This window comes from Stomoxys calcitrans, chromosome 3, assembly GCF_963082655.1.
Source record: "Stomoxys calcitrans chromosome 3, idStoCalc2.1, whole genome shotgun sequence".
Lineage (NCBI taxonomy): Eukaryota > Metazoa > Arthropoda > Insecta > Diptera > Muscidae > Stomoxys > Stomoxys calcitrans.
Window position 1 is genome coordinate 139,160,234 of NC_081554.1, and position 13,375 is coordinate 139,173,608.

Genomic DNA, 13,375 nt, shown 5'->3' on the forward strand with positions numbered 1-13,375 from the left:
AAAATATCTGGGTTTTTTGCTGGACAGGAAACTGAACTTCAAATCCAATATTTTGAAAAGGTCCACTCTTGCCCTATATACCTGCAAGAGGGCCATTGGCAAAAGTGGAGACTGCGTGCATTGGTATATACAGCAGTTTTCAAACTTATTATGCTATATGGTGTTGTGGCCTGGTGGACGGCGCTTCAAAAATCCACCTACTGCTCTAAGTATTGACCAGCAGGTGGATTTGTGTATCCAAAGTATAGCTTGTTTGTGCATCACACCATCTGATGCACTGAATTTAATACTACATCTTTTGCCTCTGGACATTGTGGCTGCCCAAACTGCAGCGACCACTGCCGTGAGGTTAAGGGAGCTTTCTCATTGGTCAGGTGGCGGACACGGACACAGCGTTATACCTGATAAAATATCCCTACTTACCTGAGCCGCTTTTTGATAAAAAATTACTTTACCACTATTGCTGATAGAACCGATTGGAACTACTATGTCTATACGGATGGTTCCAACCTAAACGTCCAGGTGGGCTTTGGGTGTAAAGATCTAGAACTGGTCATATCGAAGAGGTTACCCGACCACTGCAGTGTGTATAAAGCATCCTTGCAATGAAGAAGGTGGTGGAATGGCTAAGATATATTGGCATTACGACAATTGGCATAAATATCTTCTCAGACACCAGGCAACCATTAAATTCCTGGAGAACGTACACAAAAACCGCCCTCGACTGTCGCAGATCTCTCAACGAGATGGATGAACAGTTCAAAATTCAACTGTTCTGGGTGAGGGTCTACAGAGATATCCCTGGGAATTCTAAAGCAGACGAGCTTGCGAGACTAGGAACTACCTTGCACACTTCAGGGCTAGATAAGCTAAGTTTTCAGGACCAGGACCGAAGGGAAACGAATGATAGATGGTCACAAAGAGGGGGCTGTGAGCATTCCAAAACTATGTGGCCTCATCTTGACTTGAATAGGTCTACTGCTTTGCTGTCATTAGCTAGAACATATGTCAAAAATCATTGTGTCCGTCATGGCAGGTCACTGTCTAATCGGAAAACATGTTGACAGGCTGAAGATTGCCAGCAACGACTGTTACAGAAGCTGTAGGGACACCGAGGAAGAAGAGACTATAGAACACCTTCTGCGTGTGTGTCCCGCACTAGCAGTTAGAAGGAGTTTCACTTTAGGTTATCATTTCTTTGAGAACCTGTCTGATATAGCGGATGTGAATATTCGCAATCTACTGGGCTTTTTAAAGCCCAAACCCGAGAGCGCGGGTTTGAAGAATGAGAAGGTTGTGGCGCATGCGGCACAGGCGGCGTCTGTAAAGGCTGTTTTGGTGGCGGTTCCTGGTGCTACGGTGGAGAGTGATCCCGCATGTGGCTGTGGATAAGGTGCGTTCGTCGCGTGGCGTACATCAGGCTTCGTCTGGGCGCAGTTATGTGCGTGCGTGGGACGATATCATGGACAAGATGGACGAGGGAATCGAGAAGAGCGGTGCATCCATTGATGGTATGCGGGGATTAAGGATGCTGACACGGCGCATGGGAACCAAGATCCAGGAGGTGTTGATGGTGTTGGAGTATAGCGAGGTGAGGAATGCGGTGACGGACGCAGGTATGGGGTACGTAGTTCTGCTGCGCCATTTGATGGTTTTGTCCGTCCGTCTGTGGTTGTTCCGGCGGTGCCACCTCCGGTGGTGCCTGATCCTGTGGAGATATTTTCTGTTGTGGTAAGAGGGAGGTCGTGAAGGAGGTTACCCCGACTTCGGGTGTCCGCGATCTGAAGCCGATCAGGAGTGGAGGTGCTGTTATGCGCACACCATCGGTGCAGGAGCTAGAGATGGTGGCCTGATGATGGGCCCGAGGGTCGTGGTTCAGCGCGTGAGTGCTGAGATGTCGCCGGGGGAATTCATGCAGGAGCTCTACAGGAGGAATTTTGCGGAGTCTATGGGTGAGGAGGAATTTAGGAAGAGTGTGGTGCTGAGGATAGCCTGGAAGGTGGATGACCGATTGACGGTTCAGGTGACCCTGGAATGTACCCAGGATGTTGCCGATCAGCTGATAAGTCGGGGGGTCTATGTCGGGTTTTACAGGTTTTTGGTGAAGGCGCTGGATTTGGTGCCTTCATGTTATCGGTGCTACGGTTTTGACCACCGTGTGAGAGAATGTAGGTACGTCCAGGATGTCTGCAGGAATTGTGGTATAGTGGGGCATTATGCGTCCGAGTGTCCGAACCCTGCGAGGTGTCGGAATTGCTATGTGAGGGATCTGCCGGCTGACCACGTTGTCATGTCGGGGTCATGTTCGTCGTATGCGGCGTTGTTAGCGCGTGCGAAGGCTAGGAATTAAGATGGCTTTCGGGCTTTTACAGCTTAATTGCCAGCGCTCGAGGGTGGTGATATATTAGTTGGGTCAAGCGCTGTGCGATTTGGGCGTTTCGGTTGCCCTGGTTCAGGAGCCTTATTATGTGGACGGACGTGTTAGGGGTCTGCCGGGGGGTATGCGGGTCTATACTGACAGTGTGGGTGACTCTGCTATTGTGGTGAATGACCGGGACGTGGACTGTACTGTGGTAAGCCAGGGCCCATACGGTATGTGTGTGGGTGTGGAGTGGGGGTGTGGGAAGATGTTGCTGGCTAGCATCTACTGTAGATTTCGTGCTGAGATGGAGCCGTACTTGGTATACATGGATACGGTGCTACTTCTCGCGTGTAGCTCTCCGCTCATCCTGTGCCTTGATGCGAACGCAACGTCCACTATGTGGTTTTCTAAGTTTCCCAGGAACTCTGGGAGTAGTGAAAGCCGCGTTAGGGGAGAGTTGCTTGGGAATTGGATGATTGAGAGGGATATCAGCGTTTTGAAAGAGCACAGTGAGATGTATACTTTTGATGGTCCATCTGGTGTGAGCGACATAGACGTGACGGCTGCGAATGGGGCAGCAATGACGGAGTTTGGGTGTAGGTGGAGGGTGTGTGACGGCTGGGGTGTCAGCGATCACAATCTTATTGAGATTGTGATCACGGACCGCGAAGGACGTACGAGGGTTACTGATCGAGCTCCGGGTTGGCGAGTTCGGGACATTGACTGGACGTTGTATGCGGACAGTGTGAGGGCGGCAACGTCTATGCCAATAGAGGAATTTTGTAGACTGTCGGTGGACGATCAGGTTGCTTTGCTGAAACGACGGATGAGTGCGGTTAATGATGCACTCCTTGGCAGACGTAGTTTTGCGAGGCCAGGTAAGGTCCGATGGTGGAGTCGGGAGCTGAATCTGATGCGGAGGAATATAAGAAGGCTTAGGAGTCGGTTTTAGGCTGCTAGGCGTTCCAATGCTGATGATTTGCCTTTTCGTCGTGAGGCGTATTTGCGTGACCTTAGGACGTACAAGGACACGCTTGCTAGGCGAAGGTGGAGGACTGGAGGAGCTTTGTACCGTTTTTGTCGGCGTGGTGGTGATTTTAGTAGGCAGGTTGACTTTGGGGGGCTCGAGGTTGGTGGCACTGTGCTATCATCTTGGGGGGACTGTGCTAGGGAGTTAATGGGAGCATTCTTTCTGGACTCTGAGCCACTCGAGCAGGCTTTCAGTGAGGAGATGTTCGTGTGACCGGATTTGGAGAGTTATGAAGTAGAAAGCAGTATTCGTCGGATCAGGGGCAGGAAGTCTCCAGGTTTGGATAGTATGACTGGCCAAATGTATAAAAGCATTTGGCGGGTGATGCCTGAGTACTTGTTGGCTGTTTTGAGTAAGTGTGTGGAGGAAGGGTATTTCCCGCGTGCGTGGAAATATGCCCGAGTTGTTGTTCTGCTTAAGTCGCCGGAGCGTGTTAGGAGTAACCCGAGGTCCTACCGTGCCATTAGCTTGCTTCGAGTTCTTGGCAAAGTTCTGGAACGAGTGATGGTGGAGAGGCTTAAGGAGAGCAATGGCGAGGGTACATCCCCCTATTAGTTCGGGTTTGTCGAGGGTTGAAGATGTACTGTTGATGCCTGGCTGTATGTCCAGGATTGCGTGAGCGGGTCGAATGCCAAATATGTCTTGGGCATATTTGTCGATTTCAAGGGGGCATTTGATAACCTTTTATGGCGTAGCGTGCTCGCGAGGTTGGTTGAGGTGGGATGTCAGGAGATTGGTCTGTGGCGCAGTTACTTTAGTGACAGGAGGGCTTATGTGGTAGGGGCCAGCGAAACGGTCTGGAAGGACGTTGTAAGGGGCTGTCCGCAGGGTTCCATCTGTGGTCCATTCATTTGGAACCTCAAGATGGATTCTCTGCTTCAGCTGTTGGCGCGTTCCTTTAAGGTTTGTGCCTATGCGGATGACCTCCTCATCTTGGTTGAGGGGCAGTCTCGTGCTGCTCTTGAACGCCTGGGTGAGGAGGCCATGCGTATGGTGCGCGAATGGGGTGATCGTGTGGGTGTTGAGGTGGCTGCTGAGAAGACGGTTTTGATGCTGCTTAAGGGCAGATTGGCTTCTAGCCGGCCTCCGCTCATTAGAGCTGGCCCGGTATCGTTGCGATACTCGCCGCGGTTCAAGTACCTTGGTGTAGTTGTGTCGGAGAGGTTGCGTTTCCTGGCCCATTTGGACCATGTAAAGGAAAGGCTTTCCGCGGTGGCAGTTGTGCTTAGGCGCATTCTGAGGAGTGACTGGGGTCTGAGCAGGCGTGCTGCACGGACTATATATGCGGGACTATTTGTTGCCTGTGCAACTTATGGCGCGCCTATATGGTATCGGGCAGTCATGACTGTTCATGGACGTGAGAAGGTGACTTCTTGCCAGAGGTCGGCTATGTTGGCGTGCGCGCCTTTGTGTAGGACTGTCTCCTCGGATGCGATGCAGGTATTGTTGGGTGCTGCGCCTCTTGATTTGGAGGTGATCCGTCGCGCGGTTTTGTATAAGGCTAGGAGGGGTCTTCCGGTTGCTGAAAGGGATTGGCTTCCTGATCCGGATCTGATGAATGGGGATGTTAGGCGGCTTAAGGCACACTTTTTGGAGTGCCTTTATGATAGGTGGAGGACACGTTGGACTGACAGTGACAATGGACGGGTTACTTACCGGTTTATTGGGGACGCGACGTTTGTTATGGACAGACCCGATTTTGGCTTTGGCCTTAGTCTTGGGTTTTTACTGACGGGACATGGCTCTCTCAATGCATTTTTGCATAGAAGGGGTCTGGCGACGACTGCAGGTTGTCCTGCCTGCGGGGGTGTGGTTGAGGACGTGGTGCACTTACTGACTGAGTGCCCGTACTATTCGGACATCAGGGACTTAGGTGCCATGGGTATATCCTATGCAGAGGGGGTGTGGGATTTGAGCAGGGCCTTGTTGGACTCTGGGACGTTTGCGAGGTTGGCCACCTTTGCGAGGGCGGTGTTTGGAAGGAGGAGGATGTTAGGTGGGCGGTGATAGGCCTCTGGCGAGGTCGTCCTATGGTTTGGCTCTTGATGTTTGTCCGCTTTTTTGTGTGCTCGTCCGTTTTTTTTTGTCCGTAGTGGGAAGTGACTGTTCTTGTCCGTTCGTTTTGTCCGTCATGTCCGTATAGGGAATTTGTCTGCTTTTGTCCGTATAGGGTTCTCGTCCGTTTTTACGTCCGTGTTTGGGTATTTTGTCCGTTTTTACGTCCGTAATGGTTTTAGTCCGTTTTTGTTTGAGACCATGTTTTGATCTTGGCGGTGTTGGGGGTTTTTTGAGGGGGACGGGGGGGGATCTTTTGGGAAAATGGCTTTGGCCGTTTTCCTTTCAGGTGACCAGTCCGGAACCGTTTGGGGTTCAACTGGTAGTAGCTTCGGCTACGAGGTCTGACCGGAGTCCTTAATCTGGTACCACGGGAGTCGGGGGCCCCTGGAATTTCGATTCCAGCCCGACTATGGTGAGGCCCCAGTGGGGAGTAACGTGGTGGCTGTGGTTTGGACCCAAATCGCGGGTAGAGCGCAAGCTCGATGTGGAGTTGCATTGCAACCGGGTGCCGTGACCCATAGATCGAAAGGAGTTTTAGATAGTGCTCCGCCCCTAACCAAGGGGGAGAACGCGTCCAGACAACGTGAACTCGAATTGGTACCCATGCATATCTTAGGCTATGTGTGGGGGCGTTGGTGGACGCATTATATTCACCCGGGGTTAAGAGCCCTGCAGGATTAGGCCAACGCGGCAGGTGCCTGCATTAAACACCACTAGGACTTGTCCCTATCTTCAAACCACTAAAACTTCAATAACTTTCCAACCACTCATCAGAAAATTCTCAATCCTTCACTGAAAAATCCGTCTTGGTGCACAGATTCCAAAATGGTATCACTCATATTTTTATCTTCAAAAATAAAAAAGTTATTGGCGATTTTCTAAAAAACTGCTACTTTTTGATGGTTATATTCTCTGAAAATACTATAGCAAGGGGCTCTGTCAGAAATACTGGAAAATTTTTCATCAATTTTTGACTTAGTTTTTTTTTGCCCAATTTTCGACTTAGAGTATTTTAAAACACATTGCAACATAGAAAATATATGAAAAAATTTTCTAAGTCGAAAATTTTGCAAAAAATTTCTAAGTCCAAAATTGACCAAAAAATTTCTAAGTCGAAAAATTTTGAAAATTTTTCTAAGTCCAATTTCACTGAGAGCGCTTCCGTATAGTATTTCCAGAGAATATAACCATTAAAAAGTAGCCACTTTTTATTTTCGACTTAGAATATTTTTTGCCATTTTTGGACTTAGAATATTTTTGGCATATTTTTAACTTAGAATATTTTTGGTCAATTTTTGACTTAGAATATTTTTTGCCATTTTTGGACTTAGAATATTTTTAGTCAACTTTCGACTTAGAATATTTTTGGCATATTTACGACTTAGAATATATTTGCCTAGTTTTCGATTTCGACTAAGATTTTTCATCGATTTTCTTCGATTATCGATTATCGACTAGGTATATTTTTGGCAATTTCCGGTTCATGTGTTATATTGATGAGCAATTCTTTCTTTCTGTTAGCGGATGTCATAGCGACCAGATATATTGTGAGTAGAGTGCGTGAAGAAAGTTAAAGTGAAAAATTGTGAAGGTGAATAGTGAAAATTTTTTTTTGGAGTTTAATTTTTGGGAGCGGTTGTTTTGACCAAAGTGAGACAGGTTAGACGGAGGAGCTTTGGTATGGTGAAGAGGAGCAAGGGGAAGAAGGGGAGTGTAGGAGGTGGGGGGACCTCGGATGGTGGGATTAGCACCGATTCGTCGGTGGCTCGGGCTGGAGGGATGATGATGAGGAAGGAGTCAGTGGACTTGTTGTCCAGTGGCAGTGGAGGCGAGGATGGGAAGCGCCTGAAACTGGGTTCGCCTGGTGTGGCGGTTGGGAAGGGGGGGAAGGTGGTGGCAGGTGGTGGTGAATTGCCATCTGGTAGTAGGAGGACAGCTGGTGGGGTTGATGGCGCTGGTGGTAGTGCCAGTGCGGCGGCGGTGGTTGATGGCGGTGCTGGTGTTGCCAGTGAAGGTGGGGGTCCATCGACTCCGAGGAAGGGGGAGCAGCGAGAGAGTAGGGCTCGCAGGCGGGTATTTGCTGCACCGTTGGGGAAGCAAGGCGTCACGGTAGGGGAGATGAAGGAGGTGACGGATGCGTTGGTGGGTGCTGTATATGAGGCTGGTGTGAGTGGGAGTATGGCGAGAAGGGTTATCCAGTATGCTGGGCAGTATGAGGAGCTACTCATGAGGCTGATGCTGGATAACGAGGCAATGAAGGGTAAGCTGTCGGCTTATGAGGCGATGGCTGGTCGCGGCGCGTTGGTGGGTGGGCGTCAGCCTGTTGCTGTTGCCCCCGGGGCTGTGAACGCGAGAACTGGCACATTTGTTGCCCCCGCTGCCCCCGTTGCTGCCGCTGTCGCTGCCGCCCCGTCTGTGCCGGTTGTGAAGCCGGTGGAGACATGGTCGGTGGTGGTGAAGGGCAAGGGGAAGGCGGTGACGACTTCGGCTGAGGTCGTGAAGAAGGTGGTGGAGGAGGTGGGCCCTACACTTGGTGTGAGGGTCCATGGTGTCCGGCCGACTCGGGATGGCGGAGCGGTTATCCGCACCCCGTCGGTGGCTGAGAGGGAGCGGATCAGGGCGAACGGCAAGTTCGCGGAGGTGGGATTGGAGGTGGAGGTCCGCGAGAAGCTGGGCCCGAAGGTCGTTGTAAGGGGGGTACATGCTGCCATAACTCCCGATGAGTTCATGGCGGAGCTGTACTCCCTCAATCTGAAGGAGACGATGACTGAGGAGGTGTACCGTCGGTCAGTGCGTCTGGCTTCCGCGCCTTGGAAGCCGGAGGGTGGCGCTGCCAATGTCACCCTGGAGTGCACTCCGAGGGTGGCAGACAAGTTGTGCGAGGAGGGCGTTTATGTGAAGTGGTTCCGCTTCATCGCCCGGATGCAGGATGCGGTCTTCGCATGCCATCGGTGCATGGGATTCGACCACAGGGTGAGGGATTGCCGCGTGCAGGGCGATGTTTGTCGCCGTTGTGGACTGGGCGGACATGTGGCTTCGGCCTGTCCGAACCCCGTGCACTGTCGCAATTGTGCGTTTAAGGGGTTGCCGGCGGATCATATGATGATCTCCGCGGCCTGTCCAATTTATGCTGGTTTGGCGGCTAGGGCGAATGCTAGGCATTAAAGATCGTCATGGGAATTAAATTTTTTCAATTTAATTGCCAGCGGTCTAGAGCGGTGACGCAGGAGTTGGGTCATGTCATGCGCAGCACTGGTTGCTCGGTCGCGCTGGTACAGGAACCGTACGTAGTGGATGGTAGTGTTGTAGGATTGCCGGGGGGGATGCGAGTCTTTACTGACAGCGGGGGTGACTCTGCGATAATTGTAGATGACAGCGACATCGACTGTACGGTGGTTAGCTATAGCCAATGGGGAGTCTGTATTTGTGCAGAAGGGCGGTGTGGTAAGATGTTCTTGGCTAGCATCTATTGTAGGTTTAGCGCCGACTTGGAGCCCTATCTTGGATATATGGATACGGTGCTACTACTCGCGAGTAGCAATCCGCTCATCCTAAGTTTAGACGCCAACGCAACCTCCCCGATGTGGTTCTCGAAAATGACCCAGCACTCGCTTGGTCATGAGAATCGCCATCGTGGGCAGTTGCTTAGCGAATGGTTGACTTTGAATGACGTCGGTGTGTTGAACGTACCGAGCGAGAAGTATACCTTTGATGGGCCTTCAGGCGTTAGCGACATTGACGTTACGGCTGCAAATGGGGCGGCATTTACTGCTTACCAGTTTAGGTGGAGGGTTTGTGACGAATGGGGCTCAAGTGACCATAATCCGATTGAGATTATGGTCACTTCCAGGGATCGACGGACTCGGGTTACGACTGAACGATCCAGGTCCTGGAAAGATCGAGACGTGAACTGGGACTTGTATGTGGAAAGTTTTAGGGAGACTGCTTCAGCATTGTCTTTAGATGACTTTAGGGCACTGACTATAGATGACCAAATTGCTAAGGTAGACGAGTGGATGAGCGCGGTGAATGATGCGCTCCTTGGCAGACGTCGAAAGGCGAAACCAAGTAAGGTCAAGTGGTGGACCCGTGAGCTGGAGACAATGCGGCGGAACGTCAGGCGTCTGAGGAAGCAATTCCAAAGAGCCAGAAGTTCCAATGCTGAGGATCTTGTCTCACGCCGAAACGACTACCTTAGCAATTTGAGGACGTACAAGCAACTGTTGATTAGGAGCAAGGAAGATCACTTTAGGAGATTTGTACAGGACAACAGAGATGATCCATGGGGCAAGGTATACCGCGTGTGCCGGCGCGGTGGGCAACAGGGTTCTAGTCAAGGTGACCTGGGCGGTTTTAGAGTGGGTGACAACGTGTTGACTTCTTGGAACGAGTGTGCTAGGGTGTTAAAGGGAACGTTCTTTCCCGATGCGGATGACCACGAACAGGCTCCCAGTGTGGAGATGATCGTGCCTCCTCCAAGTCTGGAAAAGGTCGAGATAGTGGACAGTGTCTGCCGGCTTAGAAGCGGGAGGTCACCTGGCATGGACGGTATGACTGGACAGATGTGTAAGAGCATCTGGAAGGCTATACCTGACCATGTCGAGTTGATCCTCACACGATGTGTCGAAGCAGGTTATTTCCCTCGTACGTGGAAATGTGCTCGAGTCGTAGTCCTTCTGAAATCGCCCGATCGATTGAGGAGCAATCCAAGATCGTATCGGGGCATCAGTCTCCTCCCCGTGCTTGCAAAAGTATTGGAGAGGATAATGGTGACAAGATTTAGGGAGGGCTACGAGGAGGGTACTTCTCCGTACCAGTTCGGCTTTCGGGAGGAAAAGAGCACTGTGGATGCCTGGATCCACGTGCAGAACTGTGTGAGAGAATCGAGCGCCAAATATGTCCTTGGCATATTTGTCGATTTCAAAGGCGCGTTTGATTACCTTTCATGGCGTAGTGTACTCACGAGATTAGGCGAAATAGGTTGTCGGGAACTTTCTCTCTGGCGTAGTTACTTCTGTGATAGAAGAGCTTGCGTGGTTGGTGATAGCGATACGGTTTGGAAGGATATTCAGCGTGGCTGCCCTCAGGGCTCCATCTGTGCTCCATATATATGGAACCTCATGATGGATCCTCTGCTGGGACGTCTCGCTGAGTCCTTCAAAATCAGCGCATATGCGGATGACCTGCTCATCCTGGTTGAAGGAGATTCCAGACTTGCTCTGGAAACTCGTGGTGAGCTTGCCATGGGCATTGTGCGCGAATGGAGCGATCGTGTTGGTGTTGACGTCGCGGAGGACAAAACCGTGACAATGTTGCTCAAGGGCATCTTGTCGCGGAATCGTCCACCCACGATTCGATCTGGTAGAGCTAGCATCAGGAACGTAGCGCTCGTCAAATATCTGGGAGTGACTGTTTCGGAGAGAATGGGTTTCCTGGTCCATTTGGATCGGGTGAAGGAGAAGATGACTGGAGTAGCCGGCATGGTTAAGCGTGTTCTGAGAAGTGATTGGGGTCTTAGTCGTCGCGCTGTTCGGTCCATATATGGTGGTCTATTTGTTGCTTGTGCAACTTATGGAGCGCCTGTATGGCACGGAATTGCTGCGACTGTCTTAGGACGGAAGAAGATCCTCTCTTGTCAGAGGGTGGCAATGCTGGCTTGCTTGCCTGTGTGCAGGACTGTTTCGACAGATGCACTACAGGTATTGCTTGGCGCGCCCCCGCTTGACTTACTCGTGAGTTACATGGCCGTTCTGTATAGTGTGAAAAAGGGAATTCCATTAGTGCGTGAGGATTGGCTCACCGCTTCGGAGCTTGCAGATGGGGATATTAGGCGGCTCAAGACACTCCTTTTGGAGCGTCTTGATGATAGGTGGAGGACTAGATGGACGAACAGTGACAATGGTCGGGTGACTTACGAATTTATTCGTGACGCGACGTTCGTACGAGACCGCCCGGACTTTGGCTTCGGCCTAAGTCTGGGCTTCATACTGACGGGACATGGTTCCTTTAATGCATTTTTGCATCAGAGGAACCTGTCCGCGACTGATTTGTGCGACTGTGGGAGACGTGAGGACTGGAGGCATGTACTGACAGAATGCCCGTACTATGCAGACATTAGAGATTTAGGCGCGATGGGGATTAGCGAGGCGGTGTGGGATTTCACCAGGGCCCTTGAGGACGAGACGACTGTTGCAAGGCTGGCCACCTTTTCCCGGGAAGTATTTCTTAGGAGGCGGACTAGACTTAGTGGAGGTATGAATGCACGCTAGTTATCCATAACGAGGTGTTGCTGTGCTGGCGCGACTGTGTGATTTGGTGCTGCGCATGGCATGGCCTGGCACCTGCCTTGCCCATGTTGATGCAGCGGTGTTTGCCCATTGTTGATTCCCTTAGCTGTTGTGGTTGTGATCGGTCACCCGTGAGGGTGGCCGCGTTGATTGTAAAGTCCCATGTTGTTGCTGATTTATGTGGCGTAGCCCGTGAGGGCTGCCGTGTCCTGTTTGTGTTTTGTGTATATTGTCTGGCTGTATGTTTGATGCATACTCTTGTATGTTGGCTGAGGTCGGCGTAGGGTGATTTTCTCCCATTCAGGTGACCAGTCCGGAACTGTTTGGGGTTCAACTGGTAGTAGTCTTTTAAGGCTACGAAGTCTGACCGGAGACTTTAATCTGGTACCACGGGTGTCAGGAGCCCCTGGAACTTTGGTTCCAGCCTGACAATGGTGAGGCCCCAGTGGGGAGCAACGTGGTGGCTGTGGTTTGTACCCAAATCGCGGGTAGAGCAAAAGCTCGGCGTGGAGTTGCGTTTTCAACCGGGTGCCGTGACCCATAGATCGGAAGGAGTTTTAGGTAGTGCTCCGCTCCTAACCAAGGAGGTGAACACGTCCAAATACGTGGGATCAAATTGGTACTCATGTGTGGATTACCACATGTGGGGGCGTTGGTAGACGCATTGTATTCACCCTTGGGCCTTGGGCCTCGCAGGTTTGGGCCGTGATGGCAGGTATCTGCGTAAAACTCGACATTCGTGTCCCTATCTACTGCTCGAGGGTGGTGATGTATGAGTTGGGTCAAGCGCTGTGCGATTTGGGCGCTTCGGTTGCCCTGGTTCAGGAGCCTTATTGTGTGGACGGACGTGTTAGAGGTCTGCCGGGGGGTATGCGGGTCTATACTGACAGTGTGGGTGACTCTGCTATTGTGGTGAATGACCGGGACGTGGACTGTACGGTGGTAAGCCAGGGCCCATACGGTGTGTGTGTGGGTGTGGAGTGGGGGTGTGGGAAGATGTTGCTGGCTAGCATCTACTGTAGATTTCGTGCTGAGATGGAGCCGTACTTGGTATACATGGATACGGTGCTACGCCTCGCGGGTAGCTCTCCGCTCATCCTGTGCCTTGATGCGAACGCAACGTCCACTATGTGGTTTTCTAAGTTTCCCAGGAACTCTGGGAGTAGTGAAAGCCGCGTTAGGGGAGAGTTGCTTGGGAATTGGATGATTGAGAGGGATATCAGCGTTTTGAATGAGCCTAGTGACATGTATACTTTTGATGGTCCATCTGGTGTGAGCGACATAGACGTGACGGCTGCGAATGGGGCAGCAATGACGGCGTTTGGGAGTAGGTGGAGGGTGTGTGACGGCTGGGGTGTCAGTGATCATAATCTTATTGAGATTGTGATCTCGGACCGCGAAGGACGTACGAGGGTTACTGACCGAGCTCCGGGTTGGCGAGTTCGGGACATTGACTGGACGTTGTATGCGGACAGTGTGAGGGCGGCATTCGCGTCTATGCCAATAGAGGAATTTAGTAGACTGACGGTGGACGACCAGGTTGCTTTGCTGGAACGACGAATGAGTGCGGTTAATGATGCACTCCTTGGCAGACGCAGTTTTGCGAGGCCAAGTAAGGTCCGATGGTGGAGTCGGGAG